This window comes from Talpa occidentalis, unplaced genomic scaffold (assembly GCF_014898055.3).
Source record: "Talpa occidentalis isolate TD23 unplaced genomic scaffold, MPIMG_talOcc4v2.1 talOcc4.13, whole genome shotgun sequence".
NCBI classification, from domain to species: Eukaryota; Metazoa; Chordata; class Mammalia; order Eulipotyphla; family Talpidae; genus Talpa; species Talpa occidentalis.
Genome location: NW_023601322.1, coordinates 11,890,756 through 11,912,977, shown reverse-complemented (window position 1 = coordinate 11,912,977; position 22,222 = coordinate 11,890,756). Strand labels below are relative to the sequence as shown.

At 44.1% G+C, this 22,222-nt stretch overlaps 1 protein-coding gene across 6 annotated transcripts in view; it reads left to right on the top strand.

The window, feature by feature from the left end:
- The window catches only part of NEDD4L (NEDD4 like E3 ubiquitin protein ligase), a 301,987-nt gene that overhangs the window by 201,147 nt on the left and 78,618 nt on the right, over positions 1-22,222 (top strand). The window lies entirely within an intron of this gene.

The following is a 22,222-nucleotide window of genomic DNA, read 5'->3' as shown; positions in this document are numbered from 1 at the left end:
TGTCAGATGAGCAAGGCATTCTAGTTTTCTCGGTATGGATTCACGTGACTACTCACTCCATGTCCAAGGTATAAATGTATCAGCACACAGTTATCAGATGCTCTCTCCTGCATTTAGGTACAGTTATAATGTAAAGTGGCTGCCATTTTATTTTGGGGATTTAAGCATTTCTACTAGATTACCACCAAATGCAGGAGTATATTCCTTTAGATTAGTTGTAAAACTGAATGAATGACCTTCTGTTGCAGCAATGACAGGAATGCTCAGTCAGTTATGGAAGTCTTGGCAAGCACACTTGCTAGCAAATTGCCAATGCTCACTAATAATGAGTGTATAAGTTTGCTCAAGCGGGGCTTTTTCTCTGATAGCTTCAATCTCAGTTGCCTCTCCAAAGGCGCCACTGAGTGACAGAGGCTGATGGGGCAGCAGGACAAAGAAAGAGGGATCCGTCTCTGGGAATTGTTGATAACCCCAGGGGCGAGGGTTCCTCTTGGGGCCCTGACCAATGAGATTGTCACGTCTGGATGGAAAACAAGGTTGAGAACCCATGAGCCAAAGTATTACATTCATAGAATTCTTCATATTTGGATGACTAGAATCTGCTGTTGACAGTGCTTTCAAAATTAGGATGTGGACACAAGTGTGTCTCGTACACAGTGGTGGAGAGTGTGCCTCTCAATGTGTAAGATGAGCTGCCACATACACTCAGAGGCCCCCACCTCCAGTAGCTGCTAAATGTGATGCAGCTGAGCAAGGAGACTTTAGTGGTGCAGGACAGGAAGGCCCCACTTGACACCTCATCATCACCAAGTATTTATTGAGTGTCTTTAGTGTCCAAAACAGGAAAGTGTCTTCTGTGGACATATATTTTAGGGTTACCAGATCATAAAATCCTTTGTGATCTGTTTGTGCTAAGTGTGAGTATCTCAGTGACTCCTTACAAGGTTTCAAATTCTACCTTAATTGCTCTCATGAATGTGAGGTCTTCCACCTCATCCCTGGGAACCATTGATAGTCAAGACTCCCTTAGTAAAACTAATTGACTCTGAGAAACTTCCTTACTCTGTAAGTTCCTATGTAGCAATTAAATGTGACATATTTAATGTCTGTTTATACTATCCACACTGCCAGCTATCCAGTGATCAGGCTGATATTTTATTTTTAATTGATATTATTATATACCCATAGATTGATGATTGACTCTGGATGCTCAAAAGCATTGTATTGGCATAAAGCAGACACTAAATAAATATTTATTGAATGAATGAATCAGTGAATGAGCAGAGAAATGTCTGACCATTTATCCTGCAGGTTAGTAATGTGGAAACACCGTGGCCAGATTTGGTCTGCTAATCTCATGAAGGCCAAGTATTTGTGGTAAAAATAGATCCACATTTATTGTTTGCCTGGACCACCTAAAGTAGATCCAAACCCACTGTTTGGACTTCATGAATGCAGGATAAAGTATATTATACTGCTTGTCATCTGCACAGTGCTCCGGGGGTGCTGATAAGATCTCACTCTTGGCAAGTGTGGAGCAACGATGAGCATGGATGCTTGGAGGTTGCTCCCGATGTATATAAACAGCACTGGCCAGGTTCAGAGCCGGGGAACACCTAAAAATAGATAGGCAATCCCTTGTTTCATAGGAAAACCGTGTCTATATGAAGCAACACTATTAGAAATGATGTGTCAGAAAGGAATCCCTGCCCTAGCTTTACAATTTTGAATACAAAAATACATTAATGTGGCTTGGAGGTGCAGGATTAGTACTGCTGGAATGTGGACCAGGATTGGAGGAATTAAAGAAACTTTATGCAGATATGTAACTTTCTGTCCCATTGAGACTAGTCTTCAGAAATGCCCTCTTTTTCCACTGGGTGTCCACTGAGAAACCCACTGGTGATGGTCAGTGAAAAAGAGGAGAGATTATTGGTTCCTCCCAATTCTTCATTATTTAGCCTTTCAGAGGCTTATTTCTCACTTATGCCATATGCCACACAGGCCAGCAGACATGCTCAGGCACATGGTTACACAGAGACACAGACCCACAGAGGGTCACACAGGACTTTTCTCAGCCCCATCACAGAGGTTACAGGTGTCACCTCTTAGTGCATTGGCCAAAATTGGTAAGTCACCCTACCAGCTGCCAAGGGCCAGAACATGTGTGTGGTCTTCCCTGTGCCTAGGAGAGAGAACTGGAAAGTGGTGAGCAATTTTTGCAATTGGTATGTATTGTTTTAATATTGAAATCACTGAAAGCATAGGTTCAGTTTTAAATGGACTCTTAAATTTGCTCAAATCTATGACCCTTCATATTTTCTGAGCCCCTAAGAATCTCAAACTGAGTCTGACTCATTTACTTGCTGAACCATCTTATCAGCACAAGGTGAATGGAATGTTACCTGTGGTACCGTCTGCCCGGGAAAGACAGCACTAATTTTGAGCTGCCTTCTGCTCTCTTACGGTGCTTTATTTCCACCTTGTTTGTGGCTCCCATAATATTCTACCTTATATTTATAGATATTTCAATAATATCCCTTTTACATCCTTTTTCTCTAAAGCTTTTTGAGGTCCAAGATTGGTTTATGCATTTTTCTCATACCCTTATTGCCATGCTTTCTGTGTGTTTAAATGGTCATTAAATATTGGGTGAATGACTTCATTATATACTACTCATTAGTACAAATAAGTATATGGGTGGTAAGCTCCCTGGTATTAATATTTTGGGGTTGCTTAGATTATATACAGTGGACTGGAATGTGAGCTTCTGTTCAACTGAATGTTTATCTTCAAACCATATGAATTGATGACAGTATAATTTTTCATTTCTTCATGAACTTTCAGTTTGGCTTATTGGGAGCTCAAAATATCCTAATTTGTCTTTCAGATAGAATGTTTCTAAAGCAATATTTTTCTCTGAAATCATCTTGCTGGATTTTATCATACCGTATAGCAGGTAATAATCAAATTTGAGGCTAATGGTTCACAGCAACTTTCAAATATGCCAAAAAAAGTACTTGGTTAGAGAAAAGTGGTTTTGATGATTAGTACCTGCCATGTATGGATTTTTCAGTTTGGGGATGATTGTATCTTTATATTCTTCATTAACTGTTGGATCATATTTCTTAATAAAATTATTTTATGAGGCAGAGATGAGAAGTAGCTTGTTCTGTTTTTGGTGAAATCAGTGCCAGTGTAATTAATGCATCAGTCAAGCTGAATTTTAATTTAAAAAACAAATTATCTTCTAAAATAGTAATATATCTGCCTTTGGAATAACAAAAAGTTGTCAGCTGTTATGTATGTGCTAATTATCATGTGCTTCAATATCATTAAAGGCACAGTAATCTTAAAGGCCCAGGTTGTGTTCAATAAAGCCCCTGCTTCTTAGGAGTACATCCACCATGTGCTATGATCATGTAATAATTAACAGCTTTTTATTTATGCTGTTATTTATTTAAAGTTTTAATTAACGCAAGCTAGTCTTTACAAAACATTTTATTGCCATTGACTCATATTCTCTGGTGTATAATAATGGTTCTCATGATGGATTTATTTTATAAGATCTCCTGTTTACTCTGAGTAAACAGACTTTTGATACTAGGAGTAAGGAACTTTTGGTACTAGGAAAATTTTCACATACCACTTGCCTTCATTGATGTGAACACCCATTTTATACTGACCTTCAAAACCTTCATGCTGACCTTTTGTATTAGCATATGGGAAGACTGATACTGAGACATCATTATGGAACTGGACACCACACTTTCTGCTGGTTTCTTTTTCCCAAAATAATCAGAAAGATTCCCCTCCTTGACACCCTCTAGTAATATTTTCTCAATTTAGATAACCGAGGCTTTCATAATCAAAGGTGGGATGGCTTGTCAAGACTATTGAATTCGGTTTGACTTTGATTAATTTTGGTATCTACTCTTTTGAGAATAAATTGCATCTGGGGAAACACTTTAATTGAATTGCTCTAAATTCAGTGTCTTATTTTTTAACCAAGCAGCTGTTCACACAGATTTCTTAGGAAGTGGTTATATTAAAATATGGCAGTTCTGAAATGAACAGAAGTGGTTTTTCTATCAAAAATTAGCAAATTATGAGCGGGTGATTTTTGTGTGATATTCTCATTATTAAACATTTGATTAAATTGCCAGACCAGATTCATTTTTCCTTTCAGCTTTTGAGATGGTGAAGGCAATTGAGCGACTTCACATTATGTATTTTATTTGTCTTCTGTTTTTTCTTAAGGGTTACCATTACAAAGTGGCATTCAAACAACAACATCTTAAAATATCTTACTGCCTTTGACTCATGTATTCTCAACATTTTATTTAACATTTATTGCCTTTGACTCATATGTTATTCCACAATGTATTAAACCAACAATAATAATTAACACAGCAGCCACAACAAATCCTCAACTATTTGGATGGCCAATAGAGCTTTCTTTGAAAAGATACCATAGTTTAAGCAAAATTTAAATATATATTAAATTTAAAATATCTCAGTTAATTATGTGGCCTCAGAAAACACAGCTTAATGTGGTGAGAAGCACGATACATAGCACAGCATTTCGCTTCATGCTTAGGTAGAATATTATGGGGACAAAGGGGTAAAACAGGCTTCTGTGTAAGGAGGTGTACAGCCAGCTGTCATTGGGCCTGGCACTCAGGGCTCACAAACACAAATACTGGGGGACTGTGGATGTTGAAAGAGGGAATTACTCATGTCTTGTATTTCCCAGACCCAAGCTCCTCCTGAAATCTGGGCATCAGGCAGGATGGGGGAAATTTGTTGTGTGTGCATGTTGGGCCTGAGGACTGAACCAGTTGTGAAATCATATTGAAGGAAAACCCTGCCTCCTGATTTATTTTTGGTAGTGTCCAGGATGAAGGTTGATAAGGAACACGATGACACCTTGTCTGGAGCTCTGTGGGTTCAGTCTTGTTGGAGTCACTGCCGGAGCCTTCTGCTTAACCCCAAACCTCCAGTTCTGTTCCTTTCCTTTAAAAACATGTGTTCACATTGGTCTTTGCCCAGGTGTGAATTTCTGGTGACTGCCATAGCAAATGATCACTGACCTGGCTTAACAAAACACATTCATTCTCTCATGATTCTAGAGGCCAAAATTTGAAATTCAGTATTAGTGGACAGAAATCTGCATTCGGGGTCATACACACTCCCCAGATCCTCCAGGAGAGACTGTCCTTGCCCCTGCAGCTTCTCGTGCTGCAGGCCTTCCTTGACTTGTGGCCACATCACCTCATCCCTGCCTCCAGTCAGGGGTCACCTTGTCTCCTCTCCTGTCTGTGTCAGATCTTCCTCTGTGTTTCTTTTATAAAGGCACTTGTGATTCCACTGACGGCTACCAGGATAGTCCAAGCAGATCTCCCCACTGCTACATCTTTAACTGAGTCACACCTGCAAAGACTTTCTCCTGTGTAAGAGGACACTGAGAGATTCTGGGGATTGGGGCTGCTATTCTTGCCTACTGCACCCCATTTTCAACACCTGAGACAGCTTACAGTGAGAGCCAGAGAATTCAGATCCTATCCTACAAGCAGTCATTTGATGCTGACATGAAATTGAGCAATTATTGAGAACATACTATGTGTTGGTACTGTTGCTAAGCACTGTGGGAGATACAAAGACATCTAAAACTGTGCCTTCCCTGTGGTGGCTTGTGATTTTGCTGGAAGAGAAGATGTGTGCATGTAAAATGAGTCATAAGAAAAAGGTTGTGTGAGATCCAGTGAGCCAGGAAGCAGTACCCAAGGGATGATTGTCCCAGCCCCTGAGCCTGGCTCTTAATGTGTGGCCCTTTGAGCTGGAACATTTGACTGGAGACAGATTTAGGAGGTGATCATTCCAACCCATTGCTATTTCTCTGGCTCTCTGGACCTCTTCCCGAGAGCTGCCGCCTGTAGGTGTGCCTTCCTGTAGGTATGACTCCTTCTTGTACCTTGATGGTGCCACAGGCTGGTTTTTTGGTTTCTCTTTCTCCACTAAGACAGCAGTTCAAGTTCTGGAAGGGGAAATGATTCAAAGGTAATGCCTCACTACTAACAAGTACCATCAGTGGTCTGGAATAGAGATAAAAATCAAGGAATCTTAAATTTGTGGTAGAACTGATCTATTATGAGATTTCATTGTGGGGAATTCGAGTTTATTCTCTCTTTCCGTGAATGTCACATATCCAAGAAAAAAAAACATGGAAATGTCCTTTAAAAGAAAAAAATTATATTTTCCTATACATTTTAAGGGAACCTGAATTTCTGTGCTGTAAGGCATGGTACTGACAAGGGTCCAGGGCTGTCTGGTGTTCAGTTGAGTTCTGGGGCCCTGGTTATCTTTGCAAAATCTGCTGTGACAACTCAGAAAGACGATACAAGCCTGGATCTTTCTCTGTCTGGATCCTGGCCCTGCTCACTAGGTGACTTGAGTGTGTTACTTAAAACTTGTATAAACCATGCTTTCCTCATCCTTACCGCAGGGCTAATCGTGATGATGGAATGCGACCACGCATAGAAAGTGATGAGAACTTGGTCTTCAAATTTGTCTTCTCTCTCTCTCTCTCTCTCTCTCTCTCTCTCTCCCCCTACCTTTTCTTTCCCCTCCCCCTCTCACCCACCCCCCTCTTTTCCTTTAAAAAAATGCTGAGGTCAAGGTGAGCTTCCTGGTTTCCTTAGCACCCTGCCCTAAGTAATCAAACACTGTCCTGCCTGTCCCTTCCGACAAGCACATGTTGACGAATTTAACATTTCTGGGGATACCGTTTCATCTTGGATATAGACCAAGCTTCTAAATTACATTTTATATGACAATGTCTCCCTGTATTTTTGGCCCCTGGACCTCTTAAATTGCAGCATAGCATGTTTCTCTCAGTAAAAAGCCAAAATTAAATAAATAAGTGGTTAAGTTGCGGACTGTAGCTAATAACGATTTGTACCATGACTGAGGATTACTTAGCCATTACATTTGATGCTAGTGGTTGTCTTCTAATGTTATATGTAGTAAAATCACTTACATGATTGCACATACTTTTGCTTCTAAAGTAACCTGTACGTGTGCTCATGCATGTGTGTGGGCACACACAAACATGCACCTGAGATCTGATTTAAATGATAATCCTTCTGTAGGTTATGATTCTGTTTTATTAAAATTCTTACTTAAATTTCAAGAGTGGAAGGATTCCTCCTACGTGAAGTCACTAATTGTTCACACACCGTGTGCATCCTGCATGATAAGCCATTGGGCAAGGTGCCCTATCAAGGCCTTTGTCCAGGTGTCCTCTTTTGTCAGTCAGTCCCCTTTGCTGGGAGAGAGGCACTGGAAATGAATAGCTGTGATAAATATCTTGGTTGCTAGACACCAATTTCTTTTTTTCTCAACAGATTGATTCCTGAGATTAAAACTATATGTTCTAAGCAATCAAAAATATTCTTCAGTACCTTTGTGTACATTGAATATGTTTTGGTTTCTTTTTGAAAATTTGACTCTGAAGCTAGTGTCTATCTCTGTGGCTTTGAAATGCCCCAAATTATTTTTTATGGCTGGATAACTTCCATTAACCACACATTGACAGCTGGTACAGACAGGGCTTGAAACCATGATGATTCAGGTATAATTCATAAACAAATGGATAAACTATCTCCTCCCTTATACTGGCCCCTTGTGGAGATGAATTAGGATGAGGGTCATAGAGAGTTTAGAAAAGATTATTTGGTGTGTATAAGACTTTAAGGGCCTCATTGTTAACTCATCTCAGTTTTTCTCTCACTGGCATACAACGAGGACTCAAATCTGTAATGTATTCTCAAGATGTAATTAAATGTTCCACCGGGTGATCTACCACATGTACCCAGACCAGTTCCTGGAGGAATGAGTAAGGGTGTGCTGTCTGGGTAAAATTTTTATCCAGAAAAACAAAAAGACCTAAGAACTAGGGGTAGGGAGTGGGGGAGTTTTCTCTGGATCTGGACAGCCAGGCCTGCATGACTGTACAGAACATGGGCGAGAGCTGATATCTTGGCTGTGCTGCTTCCGGTCTCACCTACTTGGGGCAGATCCTTTAGCCTTTCTGTGCTATAATACAGTTGGTAGGAGGGTTAAAGAAGATAAGTTAGGTGAAGCACTTAAAACATGCTGGCCATAGAGTGAATATACCATATACACTAATTGTTGTTGACTTATAGCTTGAGAGTAATCATATTATGCCATCACTTAGGAGGTTACGGCCCACAGCTTAAATAGAAGCTTTGACTGCACTTCCTACCCTTGGCAAAGGTGTTAGATAAATGCTGCCTGCCATCGACTACTGCTGAGGTATCGATGCCCTCTTGCAGCTTCTCTCCATACGGAAGGTATCGCTCATCCTCACAACTGCCCTCAGTAGAGTCATTATTATCCCCACTTTGCAGGTGAACCAGCCAAGGCTCAGCGAGGCTAAGTCACTTCAATTCACCATCTCCCGCAGTCCAGGAGTGGGGGTGGACCTGAAGTCAAAGAGTCACACACAGACCCTGTCAGAGGCTTGGTCGCTGGACGTGTCGTGCTTGAAGTTTTTGGGACACAGTGGTCCAAACGGTGCCCGCTCTGAGCATTCGCTGTAATAAACGCTGCGTCCTGGCTCATGTGGGCTCAGCTGGGTGACCTGGGTGGTCAGGAATTGCCATGCGGACTGCCAGCAAGTCTTGCACTGTGCAAACTCTCTGCTGTGCTGTTTTCCCTTCTGACTTGAGAGTTTCTGACTTGAGAGTAGGTGCCTACAGCTTGGTTTATAGATAATTATAGAAATTTTTTTTAAAGTTAATATTTTGCCCAAAATTGACAATAAAGGCAAGAGAAATTGACATGATAGAAAAGTTTGTCTCATCTGTTCTGAGGATTGTACACACATAAAGAACCTTAGAACTAGGAGTCTTTGCCCCGTATTTGTAGTGGAGATAAGAAGACCCAACATTTGCAGAGAATCTCCTCAGTTTCGTGCTGAGTTAGGGACCCAAGTTCTCTGCCTCCTTCCGTTCTCCTCCCTCCTACCAACCATGGGAGGAAATTGCACCTGGGGAAACAGATAAAAGAATGACCATGAAAAACTCATTGAAGTATTTAAGCCTATCTGTGTGAGAGGATTTGAGCTCTTGGACTCTTGGTATAGACCCACATCTACCCCTTTGTTCATTAACTCATGCTTAGCCCACAAATGTGCTCATCAAAAGTTGAATTGTAATGAAGTCAAATGCTGCGGTCAGTGGGACGTGCAGGAACTATGTGGAATGGGATTGAGGTGTCCTGTGCCGCATTTTGCATACATCCCTCTTCAGCTTATGACTGTGAACTCATCCACCAGCTCTCAAGTACTGCCTCCAGCCTGTGGCTTTTCATGGTAAAGGACAGTATAGAATGATTTCATTTACTGTGGGCACTTCTTTATTCGGCATCTTGTGCTAGTTTTGTGCAGGTTTTTTTCACAATCGCACTGGAATTGCATCGGATCACCATCTATGATTCCCTTCTTGGGGTGCTCAGGGGCCTTTGCTGGGCAAGCAAGCCCCTGAGCAGTCCTGCCAGGGTACCCCGAGGTTGTGCTTTCCAAACTGGTGTCTGCAAATCACAAGATGAAAAAGTGACGAAACACTCTTGAAAGACCCGTTTCAGTTCAAGACTTTTGTAACTCTTCAGTTAAAAGAAGCCGTGGAAATACTATGGCATCGAATGTGGAATCCTCACTAACGTTTAGCATGGCCAGAAAGTTTTCCTCGCCCTGAACACAGCTTCAGGGGCCACTGACCTCTGCTGTCAAAGGCCTTGCCCAGGCCCTGAGCTCCCTGTAGGTGCCCACTGCTGAGCAGTCGGAGGGTGGCGGAGCCCGTGCTGCCAGAACTGGCCCTGTCTCCTCTGCTGCAGGTAGGAGTGTTAGCCCGGTGTGCAGTGAGTCTGGGCTGCTCAGCTATTTCCCAGAGCTCACTGGCTTTGAGTAGACCAGACTGAGGCTGCCAGTATAGGATAGAATCTTCTTCAGGATGTTAGGTTTAATGTTATTTAAAAAAAAACCAATCTATACATATGTGTTTCATGTGTGTAACTTACTGATAACGATCTCACAATACATCATCTTTGAGAGTGAAAGGCCATTTCTAAGCGAGACCCAGATTTTAAGTCTTATTTGGTCTTCCGTCGCAGTCCTTGCCATTACATTTTATTTCCATGTATTATTACTGAAGTGGTGATGAGCTTTCCAACATCCCATTCCATTTTTAAAGCTCTTTCATAGCTCTTTGTCCTCACCAGGTAGCACGGGGCTTCCCAGACTGTAGGCATGAAACTGAATACATGAGATGATTTCAACTGGAGACCAGACTGAGTGAACCAAATTTCTCAAAAGAGCTATTTGCCTTCCAGTTTCCAGTTTTGGAAGGGACCTCACGACTCCTCCCATTTTCAACACTCAGTTTAACATGCTCACGAGTCATTGTACCTTGATCGCTTTCCAGGGCCACTCACACCAGCCTCCTATGTGCACGGACATGGGAGGTGTGTGATGGTTTATAAAACAGGAAGTACAGGCGGTCATCACCCCATTTTCCAGATGAGGAGCCTGGTCCAGGGAAGGCTTGATGCCCAAGGGCATCCAGCTGATTAATTCCTGAACCAGGACTCATTCCCAAGACCCTGTCCCCCGGGCCTGTGAGGATGTCCCTGGCGCACTTCAGATCCACACCTATAGTGGATCACACCGGAACACGTGCTCCTGGACCGTGCGCTTCCCAAAGGTCCTGCTTCCCTCTTGTTCTAGTCATCTGTGAGGGGCTTACAGTGCAGCAAATGTGGGCTCCAGGGCGAGAACTCATGTGGGGCAAGAGAGGCATGTAGGTTTCAGCACTTGGAAAAGCATCTACTGACCGTACTGGGCAGCCCAGCTTGGGGAGGCCTTGCTGGCCTCATCCTGGTCCCAGTGCTGCTGGGTTTTACAGGGGCATGGAGTTGCCTCTGCAGCCAGCCCAGCATTGGGCACCTGAGCAGGAGTCCCCAGTGATCTTAGAAAACATCATACCTTTTTTCCCCCGGCTTACTTTGTGCTTTGAGGTCCCATGTATCTAGATGCCTGGTGTGCCAGTCCTGACTATCTTTGCTGGTTTGATTGGTCAACACTTTTGTTATGACACTAAAGGAAATATTGGGGCATTTTTCTGCTCTGTGATTTTAATTGAAAGCATACCCCCATCTCTCTCCCCTCCTGGCTTTGATGCTGCCCTACTGTGCTGCCCTTCATAGCCCTGTATGTGGTTCCTTGCTCTGGAAATGATTTTGTTCCAGAGCTTCAGTTCCTTCCTGATAACTGCAAGGCTTTTGCTATAGATTTTAAGCACAAGGATCTGGTGCCTTTTGTAGTTTTGCCTAAATACTCTAAATACTCTGAGTGATGGAAGGGAAAGCAGCTGCAGGATGAGGCTATGATAACTTACTTCAAATAAGTGATTAAGCCACCCCATTCCAAAGATTAGCTCCTAAGAAATAGCAGTGTTGTCTAAACATAAATCTTGGAGTCAGAGAGACTGGTTCAAATCCTAACCTTGCTACTTTCTACTTATGAAATCTTAAGTTGCTCAACCTTTCTCTCCGGTGTTTTAACGGAGTGGCAGTTAAAGAACTACCACCAGCCCACTAGAACATTCTTAGAGAATGCCCAAAGATGGCGTGAGCACCTTACAGAATACAGGGGATGGAAATGGGATTAGACAGTGAATCTCAACCCAGGGCAGTTTTGTCCTCCCCTCCCCAACATTTGACAATAGGGAGGCATTTTGGTTTTCACAACTGGAGGTGGGGGCAAGAGTTGCTGTATGTAATGGGTAAAAGCCAGAAGTGCCTCTTATAGCCCTACAAAGCATAGCCTAGACAGCTCCCCCCCAACTTAACAAAGGGTTATCTAACTCAGGTGCCAGTGGCACCTGGGCTCAGAAACTCTGGGTGAGGAATAACATTTATTGAATTATTGTCCTATTTAATATCCAGTGGCTGTACAAAGTAAAGTTATTTTTATCCACACTTTACACATGAGAAGACTGAAGCAGCTTTCCTTAGGTGTGCAGCTACTTCTAGGTAAACATGGGGTGTAAGCCAGGCATGTTGGCGCCCAAAAGCCACACGTACCCTTTCTAATGACTGAGTAAGGTAGTGAGCTCCCATCGCTAGTTTTGAACACCAGGGTGAGCAACACTCGAGAGGGAGGGATGGAGCTATGAGTCTCCAGTGTTTGTGGCACTGAATGACTTTTGAGCTCCCTCCTGAGGATCACATTCTCTGATTCTATTTTGAAAAGGGATTTGTCTTTTCAGCCCCAGTGTTAGCATGGCAGGCGGATCATCCTCGGCCATGACCAGTGCGATCCCTGTGCTTTGTGCACCTGTGAGTCTCATTCCTATTAATATCCCAGCCTATCAGGCTAGAGAGCTGGGGTTCCAAACAGGGACAGCCAAAAATGCACCCCCCCTCCCCGTCGGCTCCACATTCCGGGCCAGGCAGTTATTTTTACATGTGTGAATGGGTCCAGGTCTCTGTCATTCAGGAGGACAGTAGAAGCAGAGATGAGAGCAGGGGGTAGAAGTGGGCCTGGGGCTGGGGCGGTGGTGGAGAGAACTGCTGTATACTTTCAGAGACTGCAGTTTAATATCAGTTTGCTAATCAGAGTCTACCAGTTTACAGGTAATTATGGTTCTCTTTTTGTGAACAAGGAAAACTGAGGGTTTACTCAGTGGTTCAATACTCACTGAAGGGCTTCCACAGCCCACCTACAGCTGTGCCTGCCTCCCAGAAATGCAGTTGGTCTGAGACAAGACACCAGTGTGTTGAGAACTGCCTGGGAGACTGTGATGTCCAGGCAGGCCTGAGAGCCCAGCTTTGCTCCACACCTCAGTCCTTGCTCCACTCAGAGATACAGACTCGCCTGCCTTGGGTGTTATTCTGACCTAAAGTCTTCTCCTCTTCAGAAGACTGCGGGCGGGGCCTCCCCGGTGGCGCAGCGGTTGAGCACTGGGTTGCGGAGCTGCGCGCGGCCTCTGCGGCGCCGGTTCGATCCCCGGCTGCTCCCCGGCCACCGGAGGAGGGTCCCACATGGCGTGCAGACCTCTCCTGCCGCCCGCTGCTCCCCTCAGCAGTGTACTTCGTCCTTCTGCCTGCTCTGCTCCCCGCTCTGGCTCTGGTGAATTCTCTCGCCCTCCCGCGCTTCTGACTGTACCCAGTGCATGTATAAACAAAACAAACAAACAAACCAGCAAACAAATAAATAAAGCATGCCTCTAAAAAAAAAAAGAAGACTGCGGGCGGCCAGGAGATAGGCCCACATTCTGGCCTCAGTGTTCTCACACCCAATAGAATCTTCCATTAATATCAGTTCCTTCTCATCCTTCAAATACATTAATTTAAATGGTTTCTTCTAAGCGACATGTCATCCTTTGCTTAATTTTTCACAAAAACTCTGAAGTGTTCCTCACCAGACTATCTTTCTCACCAACATTGCATGTAGAAAGGAGGAATTTTTGTTTTCTCTGCTGCCTCTATACCCTGGAGGAGGAAGGTTTAAATAGAGATACGTTTTGAGGGAAATTTTAATAACAACCAAGTTCATGGCCTGACTTTTTGCTAGATTGCCTGCTTTCCATTACAGTCTCCTAACAGTTTTTGCTCAGTGAACCCAGTCCAGAATTTTGTAGATCTGTTTCTCACACATCTTTGAAGTTGATGTCTATCATTTGTCAGTAACTCTATGTGATGGGCCCAGTGGTTGCAAAAGATGTCATTTCCCGTGTACTGAGCATTGTATGTGTGTGTGACATATCTCAAAGTGTCCGGTACTCACCAGTTTTCATCTTGTGACTGCAGGTGTGACTCATTCTGTGGGGAGGATGATGAGTTGGTGGTAGGTGTGTTGTGGTGGGTGTGGTGTGGGGACAGGCTTCTGAATCACATATACTGTCATAAACCAATAAAACATATATCTGTGCCACAAAATTGAATTACCCAAACTAGTCCTTACTATTGAAAACTGTAAGTTATATTAGGTTTATTTCCTATCATTAAAAAAATCTGACTTCACTTTTTAGAGGAAATATAATTAGGTGGATGGACACTAGATCTGCAAGACAATTGTCATCTCTCCTGGGGGAAGTTAGATGGGATCTCTTTCCTGTTTTCGCAGGTTTTTGCTCCCTCAGGAGCTGTGTCCTTTGAAACTGTCCCTTCGTCTTGTGCTCCGGAGCTCTTTATACCCATCAGAATGCACCAAGGTAAACTTCAGGAAAGGTCAGACATACACCTTTTTTAGGAAAGGTGAGGCACCGAAGGACAGACACTATTCTCAGGCAGATTGCTGTTAGGAAGCGGACATATAGAAGGATCTAGAGAAAATCTTGTATTTTTTTTAAAACTGTCCATGCCCAAGACTCCAGGACTCCTTAGTCTTTGTATATGCTCACAGATATACATGCTGCAGTTTGAAAGAGCTCTGCTTTAAAAAATATTGGGGGAGAGTAGGAGGAATAAAAGAATAAACATTATTCAGCTCTGTTTCTCTTTCAAGATCATACTTATTTTTTGCATTAAGTATAGATAGGGAAGGGACACACGTAAGCACATTCGTGTGCAACTAATGCTAAGATTAGGTCTTTAGATTTTAGAGATTGTAAGAGCCACGTCTGGCACGTGTAGCCTCTCCTAGGGGTTGTGCACTGGAGCCTGCAGCATAGCAACCTCGGATTCTCAGAGAGGGGAAGCAGGGGGGCTGCTCATCATTTCCTAAGACCCTAGTAGATGAAGTTCCAGGCTCTCTATCATGGTGCTGAGTCTGGAGCCAGACTGTCTGGTTCACGATATACTTTGCAGTCTTGAAGTTCTCCCTAGACTGTGGCTGGAGCTTTTCATCCTGCAAACTTTGGTGGAGGCCACTGGCCGGAGATGTGATTAGAGCCAGGGTGAGACCCATACAGAGAGGAGACTTCTCAGGATCTACCTGGGAATCCAAAGTCAGATGGAGACTTTTAATGGAATCTTTATGAAAAGTCAGTTAGAATCCTTGTGTAAACCTATAGAACTCTGAGTCGTGACTCCCTAAATTCATGGAGACCACACTGTGTTAGGTTATGCATAATCCTCTGTTGCTTGCTTGGGTATGTGTTCCACACATCCAGACTCTCTGATCACCTGGCACAGAGGTGGACCGCTTGTGTCAAGTGTCCTGAGATGCACTTGACATCTTTCGGCAGTGAGCATGTCACTGAACTGGAACTATAAAAATGACATTGAACAATGATGTGCTGACGTTCGCCCTTCTGCATTGTCTAAATGGTCCCTTGGCTCTGCATTAGTTCCTGAAGGTGTCTGTCATGAATTATTTCAGGTTGCTAAGGTCTATTCTTTGGTAGCTAAGTTCATAGAGACAGCACCAAAGCTAAAAGTGTCTTTACTTTCTTTTTTTCCTTTATGCATTTAATCTGTTATTAAAATTGCTTGCAGAAATTGGATTTTAAAACTTCTCCAGGGAAGAAATGAGACACTCATCCTGTGAAAATTGCCCTGAGATCTTGAGAAATTAAGCCAGTACAACAAAATCAGAAGCACAGAATTAAACAATATCATGTCATTAAATGAAACCAGTAACACATTTTCTTTTTAAATTAACTTTGAAGTTCAATCTTGGGGTCAGTTTGTTTTGTAACAAGTAGAATAGATGGGAATGTTTACCTTATGTTTAGCACATGATGTTCAGTAAAATTTCTTAGTTTATTCAGCAAATAAATTTAGCATTCCTTTCACAACAAATGACAAGGTTTTTCTGCATTTGCATTATTTTTTGAAGGGAAAGAGATTTTGACTACATTTGCATCTTTTGCAAAGATAGTCTGTCATTTGCATGGGTTCTTCTGGACAGCTGGACAGCTTTGAAGCAGCTGTAATAAGCAATGGTGATGCCAGGTCAGGCCCAAGGCCCTGCAGGGGTGACAAGCCAGGGTCTCTTCCTTCCTCTGAAAAGATGAACAGTGCTAAGTTACAGTCAGTTTTCCTAGATCAGTTCATGGGCTGAAGGCAAAGTCTTTTTCCAAGCAGGAAAATAAAGGAGATGAATAGTGGGGTGTCCCCTGTTCGGAGCTCATGGACCCCTGCCCCTTGCAGGCAGCCCACTGCCCTGGAGGAGACAGCCTTGGCCACACCTTCTCCCTCACGTGGGCTTTTCTACCACCATGTTGGGTGTTCACTTCATGTCACAAACTGCTGTCCTTGATGCTGCTTTCCCAGCAGCAGCGCTGGCTCTGAATCTTCTCCATGGACGCCATAGTAAGGACTTTGTGCACATGCGCCAGAGACGGCTTGTGCCCTCATCACACAGGGAACAGGCTCCTCTATGAGGAGAGTCTGCTCCTGCATCAGCACAGCGCCTTCCACTGCCCAGGGCTCCAGACCCTCGTGCTGCCTCACCTGGACACTGTCGCTCTCCCCAGCACACTTTCTTCCCCAGAGTCCTCCCCTCCAGTGAAGCCTCCCTCCTGCTGTCAGGGGAACCTTTCTAGGACACAGACCCTGTCACCTGTCCCCTGATTGGTGTCTGTAGGAGCCCATCTCCTCGCGTGGCAAGCTACAGCACCCTTCAGACCTGGCTCTTCTCCTGCCCCACACTCCAGCCCGCTGATCTTGCGCCTGCTCCTACCAGAACCTTCCAGCTTTCACCTAGGGCTTCTGCTGCCTCGGTCCCATCTCTGCCCCCATCCTCCTCCTGGCAAACTCCTGCTTTAGGACCCAACTTGAAGATCATGTCCTTCCCAAAGTCAGCTGCCCTTGGCCCCCAGCAGGATTAGCACTCGCTCTGGGGTCTTCCTGCTGCTTCTTGCTCCTGCCTTTGCTGTGTGGCGACTGTTCTGGGCCACCAGGTTGCTGAGCCCTCAAAATTGCATGGTCCACCCTGAGACGTGCTGTATGTGAGGAAGACCTCCCAAGACCTAGTGAGAAGGGAAGAATGTCAAATATTTAGTAATGTTCTTTATATTGACCGCCTGTTGAATTTTTTTTTTTTTGGATATATCAGGACAGCTGAAATACATGATTACCATGAATTTCACATTTTTCACTTTTTCAATGCAATTAGAAATTTTCAAATTTTTTATGTGGTTTATTTTCTGTTGCCCAGGGCTGGTTGGCATCTCTCTCAGGGGCTTAGGGGCTCGTGGTCCCTGCACCTGCAGGACCCAGCACAGTAAAACAGACTCTGAGTGACCCCCTGCCTGAGGGAGATAGCCCACTCATGGGGCTCCCATTTTGTATCTGATTCCCAAAGTTTGTACCCCACAGTTTCTTGAATCTTAAATTCTCATAATTAAGTGCTACTGGTGCAAAAAGCTGCAATTTCCACAGCCCGCATTTGACCCCAGGCCTGGAACGTGCTTATATTTGGAGCTGGGAGAGGACCGAGTGTTCGGCACTGACACCCAGCAGTCTTCCCCGGTGTGATCGCCCATGAGGTACCTATGGTAACTGGGGCTCCCTTCGAGCCCGCAAGCAGCCCAAATAATACTGGTCTAGTTAGGCTCCTGGACGAAAGCCAGGCTGCCACCGCAGAGCCCCTAGGGTTCTTAGCTCCAGCTGCCTCTTCTGTTTTTGTCTTCCGAGGGGCATCCTTAAAATAGGGGTCTTCATGGTGACCGCTTCAGCCAGCAAGGTTGACTTCCCCCTCCCTCCCTCCCAGCATTATCTTCCTGGGGCTGTAAAAGCCCTGGGAGATTGTGCTGCCATGGCGTTGACAGGGACATCTTGTTTGTTGTTAGAAATAAGAGCCAGTGTCTCCAGGGCACACCTTACTCTGTTGCCTTGAATGGGAGGTGTCCTCCCAGCAGCCACAAGCCAAAGGGCAGTGGGACTGGCTGGTGGCGTCCCGCTGTGTGCTCTGACCAAATATTATCTGAGTTGCATTGGGGGTGTGGTCTGGGGCAAATCAGGTGAGTGTTGGTCAGCGCCTGTGCATCATCCTTGCACCCTTTTTTTTCTTTTTCACAAAATGCCACTTGCCTCATTCAGGTAACTGGCTTTACTTGAGCTATTCACCTTGAAAGCCAGAGATGCCAGGGGGTGCACACTGAATGATACCAAGTGGCGAAGGCCAGAACCCTCCCTGCCATTTCTGCAGGAGCCTCAGCCGGTCTGCTGTCCCTCTGCTAGGCCAATGAGTGTGACTAGTGGAAACAGAAAGGATTTTCTTCCTTCCTTTTGTCTGATGACAACTGACTGTGCTTTAGTGAGGCCAGCGAGCTGCCTGCAAGTCCAGGCTTCTTGACATTCAGGTGTCTCTGCAGACAATGAGCTGTTAAAGAGTCACTCTAACATTGTGTCTAAAAGTGTCTGTAAAAGTTTCTCAAGCCATTCATTATTTAGCTAATTCTGGCCACATGCTTCCAAGCTGCCCTAAAAATAGAAAACCCCCTTCCCATCTAGTCAGCACTGGTGAATGTGCTTGGAAGGAAGCCGCAGACGGGGAAGTTGCATTTAATGGTTTAGTGGGAAAGCAAAGGTTATGTTTCTGGCTTAGTCTTAGAATTAAGTTATTTATGTTGCTTTGTAATAGACAAAGGTCTAGTCATGCGCTGTCTTTCCTCTTCACTTTTTCTGTAGCTTATGTTCTAATTCCTTGAGAAATTCGAAGTATCATTTGTCTTGAGAAATTCGAAGTATCATTTTCTTGGACAGCACTACTTCATTATTTCTAGGATACGACCCCAGGCAATTGGTTTGCATTGACTGTCATTGAGTGGCTTTTAAACTTCGGAGGGTAGCACTCAAAAAGTAATTCGTTTTAGATCACAACTTAGTAAACCTATTCATAGAAGTATGTTACTAAAAAAATTTCCTAAAGCAGTGTTTTAATTTCACTTGAGGTACTAGTAGTTTTATTTTGATATATTTAATTAAAAAAAAATGTTTATGAATTGCCCGTAGGTTACAGTTCACAGGTTAGCAAATACTGCATTAGAACATAGCTCCGGAATGACACGTGTGTCATTTTGCCTTCTGACAATTGCTTGGGTTTTTTTGTTTGTTTGTTTTTGATACCACTCCTGCTGGTATTTGTAACCTCATAAATGCCTGTGGGATGCCAGTTTTACCTGCAGGCACCCTTGCTGCCTTCCACTGCTTCCCTTCCATACAGCCCTCCTGCTCTCCCTTCCTGCTTCAGTGTGACATCATCTCTAAGCCTGCCTGACCAGGGTCTCCTTGGCAGGTAGCGTGGAGTCAGCAGCCCTCCAGTACAGTTCTAACCTAAAGATCAGAAGTCTGTGTTGTCTCTTGTATGAATGCATGTGTTCTCTGAGAAATCGAGTCACATTTATTCTGGAAGGACAGTGAAACCTGGCATCTGTGCCCTTGTGGCCACTCTGCCCGTATACTCACAGGGAACCTTGGGAGCGTCACCAGGGCCTCCATATGTTTTTACTGGAGCTGCCGTGATTGACAGTCCCAAGGCTTCCCGGTGCCACAGTTGGGGGCAGCGTACCTCTCCATGACCGTGGCACACACTTGTCCCCCTCCTTCCTATTGAAAAGGGAATAGTTATTCTTATGGGGGGAGGGTCAATTCTGAATGTAGTGAATCATCATTTAAAGAGTGAGCTCTAAGAGTGACAGTGCATAACAGATTTATTTCACTTTTTCTATAATGGAATATAGTTTCCTGTTTCACCTTATAAGACATATTTCAAGGGTTCTGTGTTGCATTGCAATTACATTGGAAAAAAATCTGCTGGTCTGTAAGAAGAAAGCATGGGCAATTTTGGTCCTAGCTGCTTATTTTCAGCCTCAAGAATGCCACCACAAAGTAATTGAAGTTGACATTGGCCAGTTTATTTACCACTTCAAAATAAGTACAAGAAATGTCAATATTCACCGTATGAGTTGAAACTAATTTGGTTGTTGAAGGTTCTTATAGTTAACATGAGATTTGTTGGAAGTAATTTTTTCATGGAAATTATTAAAAATGCTTTTTTTTTTTTTTTTACTGTGTTGGTATAAGATGTCGTCCTTTGCAGTAATGACTCAGGATGTTGTGATAGGGCCTCTAAAGTCTCTCTGGAACCCCCAATACATCACACACCCCTGACTTCTCACCTCAACATATGGCCACTATAGGTTCTCTGGTGCCTTACTAGATGCTTCATAGGCACTAGAGACACATTTTATAATCTGTGTCATATCATTAACCAAAATATTTTACATGGCCTGAAATGTCATAAATTTGGCAACAGTGAGATGCATGGAAACCTAGATCTCAACCAACTCCATGTCCCTTTGAAATTTCTATTTAAGCCTGTTTAGCCCAAAAGTAAGAGCCTTGTGTTGTGTTGACTTGCATCGTGAGGCGGCTGCTTCTCTGGCTGTTTTAGAAATTGGGTTTTACGTGTCATGGGAGAACTTGATACAGTACCAGCGGTGGCCTGGCTCGACCGCGAGGCTCTTAGGGATTCTATAAATTGTTTCCTTTGAGGAAAGGAGCAGGGTTGGAACAGGACGTGGTGTTAAAGATAACATAGCAAATGGACATTTCAACAGAACTGCCTCGCCCCCGCAAAGTCTTGTAAAACGGTGCTATCATTAGACTCCCGCTCATCCACACTGTCGAGAGCCAACATCCCACTGAGAAGCCTGGAGCCGCCGGTCACGGAGAGGGTATTAGCTAAGAGCCTGCACTCTGGTCCCGCCCAGGTAGGGAGCTCGGGCAGCTCACAGTCCTCGCTGAATCTGGCCTCCCCATCTGCAGTAATAATAGGGCCCACTCTCTCGATGGCGGTGAGGATCAGACGGGGCCTTGCACACTGCTGGCTGCGCTGCTGTAGCGCCGTGTGGCAGGCGCCTGTCTTTCACTGTCTGGGCAAAGCTGAACTCACTAGGTTGGTTTAAAACTCTGACAGCTCCCTAGCAAAACAACAGAGGCAGATAAATGTTTTGTGACTTTTTGTTAGAATGTACTTAATGAATGACTGATGGGTAGCACCCCAAATCCACATGCTTTGCCTTTGGGGCATCAGCACCAGTGGGAGGAGAGGAAGCAGCAACAGCATGCCAGTCACCATGAATGGACACACCCTTGATGTCAGTAGTCCCCACGTTTCTGGTTTTTCTGATTCATAGTTAACTGACATGTGTATTAGCCTTGTAAGGGTAAGGAAATTGGCTTATTGAGGAGAGGCATGCTTGCTCACGCTTTGAAGAGCAAAGACGTCTTTTCCAGGGCCATCTGCTGACCACTTCTTTGCTAGATACACAACATTTATTGGCATGTTCTGTAGCCTTTCGCTGGATGAGGTTTATCATGTTGGATTGTGATAGCTACAGCCAACAAAACAAAAGAAAGGAGAATAATCTCCTTGTCAGGGTTCGTTGGGTCTGGTGCTTCCAGCACACCACTCAGTGGTCACTTTGATTTTTCTCTACCCTTCATGCATGGTGCAGAGGACACAGGTAGTTCTCTCGCTAATCAAATCCTAAGCCTGTAGGAAATCATTTCAATAAATCTTGTTTATATTTACCTGCTGCTGCTTTTTCAAGTGTAAGAAGAGTTTTCCAAGTACCTTTGAAAAGTAGTTTGTATAAATTCAAAACTTTCATAGTAATTTAGTCATAAGTGTTGATTCTGGGATTTGGGGTTTAGAGGTCTGGATTCGCTTTTGGACTTTTCCTCAAGCTAGCTGTGGGTGTGGGTCTGATTTTACTAAAGAACTTTCCAGCATTGGGCCTCCCTGGTAGTACAAGGGGTTAAGTCTCAGCACTATGAAGCAGCAGCAGCCACTGCAGCATGAGTTCAATCCCTGACCAGGGAACTACCCACATGGCGCAGCAGACCAGTCTCCTGTCTCACCTGCTACTCCCCTCAGCAGTGTATCTCAGTCAGTCTGCCTGTTTTGTTTACCACTTTGTCTCTGGTGAATCCTCTTATACACAAACACACACACACACACACACACTCCGCACCTCTGGCCTACACCCCAGCTTTTATATGCATAAATAAATTTTTTAAAAAAAAGAACTTTCCAGCCTTTTGGCATTTTGAGGGCAGTAGAAGCAACAGCATGTTTTCTTATTGAGCAACGGAAGTTGTCATACCTAATTTACACCCCTGCTCATTCAAAGGTTGAGGCTCTGACACAAGCACTCCAACAGCAGGACACAGTGTCAACTTG